This window comes from Orcinus orca, chromosome 10 (assembly GCF_937001465.1).
Source record: "Orcinus orca chromosome 10, mOrcOrc1.1, whole genome shotgun sequence".
In the NCBI taxonomy this organism is placed as follows: domain Eukaryota; kingdom Metazoa; phylum Chordata; class Mammalia; order Artiodactyla; family Delphinidae; genus Orcinus; species Orcinus orca.
In genome coordinates this window covers 84388922-84397070 of record NC_064568.1, presented here as the reverse complement: position 1 = coordinate 84397070, position 8149 = coordinate 84388922, and the positions used below count along the sequence as shown (strand labels likewise).

General features: G+C 38.8%; 1 long non-coding RNA gene across 1 annotated transcript; it reads left to right on the top strand.

Moving 5' to 3' along the window:
* Window positions 1-1171: 1171 nt before the first annotated feature.
* LOC117198878 (uncharacterized) lies at window positions 1172-7862 on the top strand. The gene is made up of 3 exons (XR_004480140.2): window positions 1172-1638; window positions 3064-3164; window positions 5660-7862. It is a non-coding gene; the product is annotated as an uncharacterized LOC117198878 (long non-coding RNA).
* The last annotated feature ends 287 nt before the right edge of the window (window positions 7863-8149 follow it).

Here is an 8149-nt window from a genome sequence, read left to right as displayed (position 1 = left end):
ACACTGGAGTGAGTGACTTGAGTTTTCTGATGTGTGCATTCTTAAAAGTCCCTGGGAAACAAAATCTCAGGTTTCTTCTACAAACACATGAAAAGGAGAAAGAGAGAAACTATAGTTTCAAAAAACTTGAGACATATATGTCCAATGAATTGTTTGTAAAACACATAGATATGATATATATATCTTGTATATATGTATGATTTTTATAATATATATTATAGAATATATTTACAAAATATATAAAACTGGTGAAATTTGAACAATGATTCGATACTTGATCTTATTTTTGTTATTATTTTTAGATGTGATAAGGATATTGTGATTATGTTTTTCAAAAGCATCCTTATCTTTTAGAGATACTTTAGTTTCAGTATTGTGTCAGTCATATAGGAGCTAAGCAGAAGGAAAAATCAGTAATACTGATTTTCTATTTAACGTACTGTACTCATTACGGATTTTTTGCATTAATTTTCATTTAAAAATATTGCTTTAAAATATCATTTGTGTCTATTGCTAAGCTTTTTGGCAGCCTCTTAAATTTTGTGCCCGAGGCAAGTGTCTAACTCGTTTCATCTTAGTCTAGGCTGTGTTAAATTTACCAATGACACGTGTCTGAGATTTACTTCAAACAATGTGTCTGGAGGAATGAGGGTTGGGTTATATGTTAATAAGATTGCCGTGAGTTGATAATTGTTGAAGGTGTGAGATATGAACATCGAATTCATTGTACTATTCTATCTTTGCATATATACTTTTTTTTTTTTTTTTTTTTTTTTTTTTTTTTTGCTGTTCGCGGGCCTCTCACTGTTGTGGCCTCTCCCGTTGCGGAGCACAGGCTCCGGACGCACAGGCTCAACGGCCATGGCTCACGGGCCCAGCCGCTCCGCGGCATGTCGGATCTTCCCGGACCGGGGCACGAACCCGTGTCCCCTGCATCGGCAGGCGGACTCTCAACCACTGCGTCACCAGGGAAGCCCTGCATATATACTTTTGAAGTTTTTCCCAAATAATTTATCTGTGAAACCTTCCCAGCACATTTAGAAGGCAAGGCCTAGGACCGAGTTAAAGGCACGTGAAGCTTTAACAGCTAGAAATAACCACAGAGACGCAGAAACCTCCCAGGTTCCTAGAGCGGACCTGGAAATGACGTCAGTGGAGGTAAACCATCGTTTATTCAACCCCAGGGCGGAAGAGTTCGTCGTTTTGTGTTCCGGTCAGTGGGCCTCCGCGGACTCTGGAACAAACACCCTGAATCTCGTGCTCAGGCAGCACCGCCTGGTTCTTCCAGGCGGCTTGAGAAGGGCTAGGCTTCGGAGCCTCCAACCTGACAAAGGTGGGACTTGGGCAAATGTCGAGAGGCCTAAGTCTGGGACTAAAGTTGGCCCCCATGGCGCACATTCTTGGTCAGAAGCAGCAGATTTCAAAAATCAGGAGGTGTCGGGGCGGGCGGGGGATGAAGGCAAGTAAGCTCCGGCGCTTCGCCTCCGGACCCCAACACAGCCTCCGCGGATTTGGGAGCGGAACGGAGTCGACGGCTCTGCAGAGACGCCTCTGGCCAGAGAGCAGATGGCACAGGCCTGCACACTCGCCATCAATACGGTCCATCTGGAAGCGGCCTGGCCCAGCGGATGGTAATAGGTAACGAGTCACTGTTTATGGGTGTGGTTATGAGGGGCGGACGCATGCAGGGAGGCATTCAGGCTCTTGAGCGACAGGTGCTGGAGAGTCCGCATGCTCTGGGTAATAATACTTGGTGGAAAACTGTTACCCGCAAGGCAGAAATGTTGCGACTGTGTTGAGTGCAGTTTGATGATTCTGGGTATCAAGTAAATATGAGCTGTGTAATGGTAAAGGGGGGGGTGTTCGTCATCAGACAGTACGTCTCTACAGCCAGCCTGCCTTCACTTTAGAACCATCTAGAGAGCTTTTAAATTTCCTAGGTAGTGCTAGTGTGCAGCGGGTGATAATAACCACTGAGGTGCTGTCAGATTCAAGAAGTGCATCTCACTCTTTACTCTTCTGGGCAGAAACCATTCTTCTGACACTGTCTAGTCGAAGCATTGGGGCCTAACTAGCACTTAATTTGTGTGTAGAGGTTCTCCGAATGAAATTTATCAGCAGGGTCCAACACTTGGATAATACAGAGTAGAAGAAGACAGTTCTCATTTTATGCTGTCTAATCTGAGGCACTCAGCAATATTTTTCTATGTTTAAGCAGATATTTCTTCAACAAAAAGAAAGAAAAGCAAGATCATTGTTTAGTATAAGAATCAGGGATGTTTGAAGGTATGGTTGAGGATGTATTTGCCCTCAGGTTTCATCCTTGTGGTGGCATGTGTCAGAATTTCTTTTCTTTTTAAGGCTGAATATTATTCTATTGTATGTATATATCACATTTTGTATATCCATTTGTTCATTGATGGGCACTTGGATTGCTTCCACCTTTTGGATTGTGAATAATGCTGCTATTGCATATGGGTGTACAAATATTTCTACGAGACCCTGCTTTCAATTCTTTGGGGTATGTACCCACAAGTGGAATGGCTAGATCATATAATTCTATTTTTAATTTTTTGAGAAACCTTCATACTGTTTTCCATAGCGGCTGCTCCATTTTACAATTCCACCAACAGTATGTAAGGATTCCAATTTCTTCTCCTCCTTGCCAACACTTGTTATTTTCTGAGTTTTTTGATAGTAGCCATTCTCATGGGTGTGAGGTGGTAGTATCATTGTGGGTTTGATTTGCATATGCCTAATGATTAGCGATGTTAAGCATCTTTTCCTGTGCTTATTGGCCATTTGTATATCTTCCTTGGTGAAATGTTCAAGTTCTTTTTCCATTTTCTAATCAAGTTGTTTTTTTTTTGTTAAGTTGTGATTTTTTTTTTTTTTTTAATCGAAGAACCTCCTTCATCTGCTATTCTTTGCAGGGATGGTAGATAAAAGAGAAGATACGCTCAGAAATAAGTCTTGAATCATGTTCAATTCTTCTGGCTTTTTTTTTTTTAGTATATGTGTGTAGAGAAGGTAACACTTAAAAAATGAATTCTTGTTTTCCAGATGGGCAAGGTGAAGACAGAATTCCCAGGCAGCAGGATGGTAAACAGTGCAGATCTGAGAAACAGCCTGCTGACCTCTGATAACGTGTATAGCAACAGCAGGTAAGTCTGGAGAGAAAGAACTTTATAGATCATGTAGGAGACTTAGACATGCATCTTGTAGCCCAGTGCTGTCCAGTAGAACTTTGCATAATGGTGGAAATGTCCTACATCGGTGTTGTCCACCATGGTAGTCACTGGCTACCTGTGGCTATTGGACGCTTGAAATGTGGCTAGTACTATTGAATTTATTTTATTGAATGTTTATTAATTTTATTAGCTCCATATGGCTAGTGGCCACCATATTGGACAGTACAACTCTAGGCAGTGGTTTTAAATGAGAAGTAGCATAACCAGATTTATATCTTAGAAAGATTACTTTATAGTCAGAATGTGGAGAATGTGTTGGACAGGCACAAGACCTCAAGCAGTAAAATCAGTTAAGAGACTCTTGAAATAATCTAGGGAAGTGTGTATAAACTTTAGCCACCTCCTCAGTTAACAGCCCTTTATTCTCTTTTTTTTCCATGTATTTGCTAGGTTGTTTATATGATTAGAACCCCAAAGAACAAGTAACAGTGGTTTAAGTAGGATAGAAAATTTATTTATCATGTGAATGTCCTGCTGAAAGGCAAGTCAGAAATTTCTGGAAGCTCTTCTCCAAAAAGTTCTCCAGTGGCCTGTGCTTTTCTTGCTGCTCTGCGATCTCCAGAGTACTATCCTTGTCCACATGGGCAAAACCAAATCACAGCCTATAGGAAAGGGAAGGAAAATATTGTGACCAAGCAACTTCCTTTTAAGCAACATGACAGAATGAAAGTTGCCCACAACACTTTTGCTCACACTCTGTGTTAAGCTAAAACTTGGGACATTCTTTCTGACATCAGAGGGGCCATATATTTAGGAAAGTGTTTGTAAGTATGAAAAGCATGGGCAAATTTTCGGCCACAGCTCAGCCTTTATATAATCGTGTCCTTGCATGGAGAAAGAAGGAAGTGGTCTTTGAATGTGAGGAGTAAGAGAAAACTTTTGTACAACATCAGAGAATCCTTGCTGTACTAGTCTGCTAGGGCTGTGGTAACAAAGTACCACACCTGGATGGCTTAACCAACAGAAATATATTGTCTCACAATTCTGGAGTCTGGAAGTCCAAAATCAAAGTGTCAGCAGGGTTGATTCCCTCTGAAGGGCAGTGAGGGAAAGATCTGTTTCAGGCCTTTCTACGCTTGTAGATGGCCATCCTTTCTCTATATCTCTTCACATTGTCTTCCCTCTGTGTCACTGTGTTCATCTTTCCTCTTTTTATAAAGACACCAGTCATATTAGATTAGGGCCCACCCTAATGACCTCACTTTAACTTTTCCTCATTTTATTTCTTTAAAGACCCTGTCTCCAAATAAGGGTCACATTCTGAAGTACTGAGAGCTAGAACCTAAATGTTTGAATTTGGGGGAATACAACTCAACCCATAATACCTAATAAATATCCGACCAGAGTTCACATCTCATTTGACACCAGGAATCCATATTCCTTAAGGAAACCATTCATAATAACATTTAACATGGTTTTATGGCAACCGCAAATAAGTTTGTCAACTGCTGCTGTGTTTTGATAGTTAAAGCAGAGGTGCCCAAAGTACAGACTTCAGTGTTTTAAACAGTTAGAAAAGAAATAAATCCAGTCCTGCCTGTCTTCTTTAAATAGTCATCCAGTTTCTTCTGTCAGGGAACCTAAATCTCCAGTTATTAATGCCAGCCTGAAATTCAGGACAGAAGAACTTAATTCTTAAGTTAATGCTCCTTGTTCCGCAACTTTATATAAATGAAACAGGAAGAAAATACACGAAGAAGCCTTTTTTAAAGAAGTATATGATCTATTTGGAAAGTCACATTAAAACACAGGCACACCGCAAGAACTACCCTGTAGGACTACTTATAAACAGGTATTTAAATAACATAAGTGGCATTTACAAGTTCAGTAGAATGTTTTAAAAAAGGAAGAGAGACAGCAATTAAGAGGCTTCCATGCTCTCAGGTTTTTTGATTTCATGTGATGGCTGAGAGATGGAGCATGCAGAGGAGTAGACATCCTTTTTGTTAAAATATTTGGATGCTTGAGTCAAGAAATGTGGGCTTGAGAGCCATATTTTTTTGATCTTTAAATATCTAATGAAAGCTGTGGACTGACTCCTCAAAAAAGTACACATACATTTGATATTTTGCATGAGTTTCTGTGTGTTCATGGATACCCTTTAGGCAGATGCTGTATATTATTTATCCTAAACTCCTTTCTCCTTTGATTTCCTCCACCATGGTAGCTAGAAAGCCAAAATCCTTCCCTTTCTTCTCTCTTGTAGTTGGGGTGGGATGTGAGCTGGGTCTGACCACTGAGATTCAAGTGAAAGTCGCTCGTGGGGGACTTCTGGAAACATTTTTAAAATGCGAGTGACTTCTCTAAAAAAATAAAATATAAAGGGAGGGGCTGTGACTTGGCTGGCGTGCTCCATCAACTCTTTACCCTATATCCTTTGCTTTTCTCTCCCCCTGTCTGGAATTCAGACAAGATTCCTGGAGGAACAGCAACTATTATAAGTGTGATGATAAAAGCCACGGAACAAAGACAATTGAGCAAAGAAGACAGAGGGAGCCTCGGAACTTCATGACATTCTTGAACAGTGGCGCCAGCCCTGGACGATTGACCTCAGGACCTCTTGCTAAATGACATATACTAACTCTTTTCTGTTTAACCCACTGGAGTAGAATTTTCTTTTGCAGTGAATCCAATCCTGACTGATAGGCTAATATGTATTAGCACCTGTTGTGGGCCAGTGGAGTTCTAAGAATGTTTATGTACTAACGTTTTTAATCCTCACAATGAATGACTTTATGAGATAGACCAAAGGTTCTCAAAGTGTGGTCCCTGAGCCAGCAGCATTAGCATCACCTGGAAACTTGTTAGAAATGCAGGTTTGGGGGCCTGACCCCAGACTTCCTAAAGCAGAATCTCTGGGAGTGGGGCCCAGCAGTCTGTTTTAGCAAACCCTCCAGGCGATTCTGATGTATGCTGAAGTTTGACAACTTTATCTCTGTAGATAGGGTATTGTTGTTGTCCCCATTTTACAGATAAGTAGACTGAGCTGAATTTAAGTCACTTGCCCAATGTCACACAACCAGCAAGACTTGACTCCTAAGTCTGTTTGTAGCCACTGTGTTACACATGTTAAGAACTCCTGCTCTAAAGTAGTAGTCTTCAAAATTTGAAAGCATGCTCCTCTGAAAAATTATGTACCCCCCTGTACAATTTTAGATCAATATCTAAAAATTTCACATAAGTTCAGACAGTTGTAAAGAATCTGATTTCCAGTACATTGTAAATTGTGCCATTTCAAAATGTGTTCCATCACTCTTCTAAATGAATCTAAATACCATAGTGATTATTTTTTAAATGGACTATCATCTATTTAAAAAAAATGTTTTCTCTAACATTTGAAATTTTACATCTTCTCTTTTTATGAACTCGTATTTTCATTCCCCTACCCCACAAAAATACATTCTATTGTAACATGGCTGTTTTTGATCTACTCTGTTGTGCTCTACCCCAGGCTAACTGGTTCATATGTCAGCTTATCTCAATTTGTTCTCAATTCTTTACTAGGAGCTTGAAATGACAAACTGAAACATTTTTAAATCTCCAACCTCCCCCTCTTTATCTTCTTATTCCCCTGCAGCTGAAAATGTCAAATAGCCTAGGGGAAGAATGCTCTATGGGCAGTAAAATGTATTAAAAGAAAATCTAATCAGAAGATCCTAGCACTGTCATAAGTATATACATAGAGGGAAACAGATAAATTTAAAAATTGATACAAGGATATGTAGAAATTAGTAAATGACAAAGTTGATATTTCAATTCAGTAGGTAGGCAAAATTGATTTTAAAATAAATTGTGATGCTATAACTAACTTTGCCTATTGGAGAAAACAAAGATGGACATTTACCTCTCAGCCAGTAATAAACCAAGTTCCAGATAGATTAGTCACTTAAATACAAAATATAAAATAATAAAACATGTAGTTGCAAATAATAAAAGAACTCAGAAGAAAAATATTTACTTGGAAACTATTGCATAGGAAAAGTTTGAGCAACAAAGGCTTAATAAAAATATGCTTCGATGAAAGCCTACAAAATCATAATAAGCTATCTTAAATCAGATGTACACAAATGGGAAATTCACAGAAGAAAAAAATCCACCTGAAAATTAGAAATGAATGAGTCTGAGAATGAGATGATGGTGAGGGGGCTGCTTTGGTCCATCACTTCATTGTTTTAACCAAGGACAGTGTCTTCATGCTATCTTAATTCCTTAGTCTATGAATTGCCAAATATTTTGATGCTCTTACACACTGCTTTCCAGTGCTCTTCTAAAATGTTTCTTAATAAATTTAAATCATTCTAAAGAATGTAATTGCCAGTATATGGTAAGATTTGAACATTAAAAGAGCCCAATCCATCATTGATTTTTTTCCATTGGAACCTAAGAGCAATTTGATATACCCTAGCATCCTTTAAAAATGTACTTGGTATACCTTTATTTAACAGTCGAAAAATGTTCATGAGTTATTTTTCTCTTTCAAAGGCATTTCTGTTCTATAGCTGTCATGGAATTTTATCCCCATATATTGCATTTTTTATGCTTAAAGGCTGTGACTGATTATTATACTACTCCGAAACAGAAAAATATATTAAAAATGAGATATGATATTTAGTTATTTCCAATGAGTGTCTTCGTATTTTAAGAATCTACCCCCGCCCCCCCAGTTTGAGTTGTTTTCAAGTTTAATAGTAACATGTGATCAATAAAAAGTATCTCAAAGTATTTTTGAGAAGTATTTAGTATATGAAGAGTAAAATTGTATTTGAACCTAATGAAAGGGACAGGACTTTTTCCCCCAAGTTAGCTCATGTGTCTGCGGATGAAAATTTCTAGGAGCTGGAATGGGAAAGCTTCCGTAGAAATAGCAGAATTATCAGAAATTTGCAGAGATGGATAAC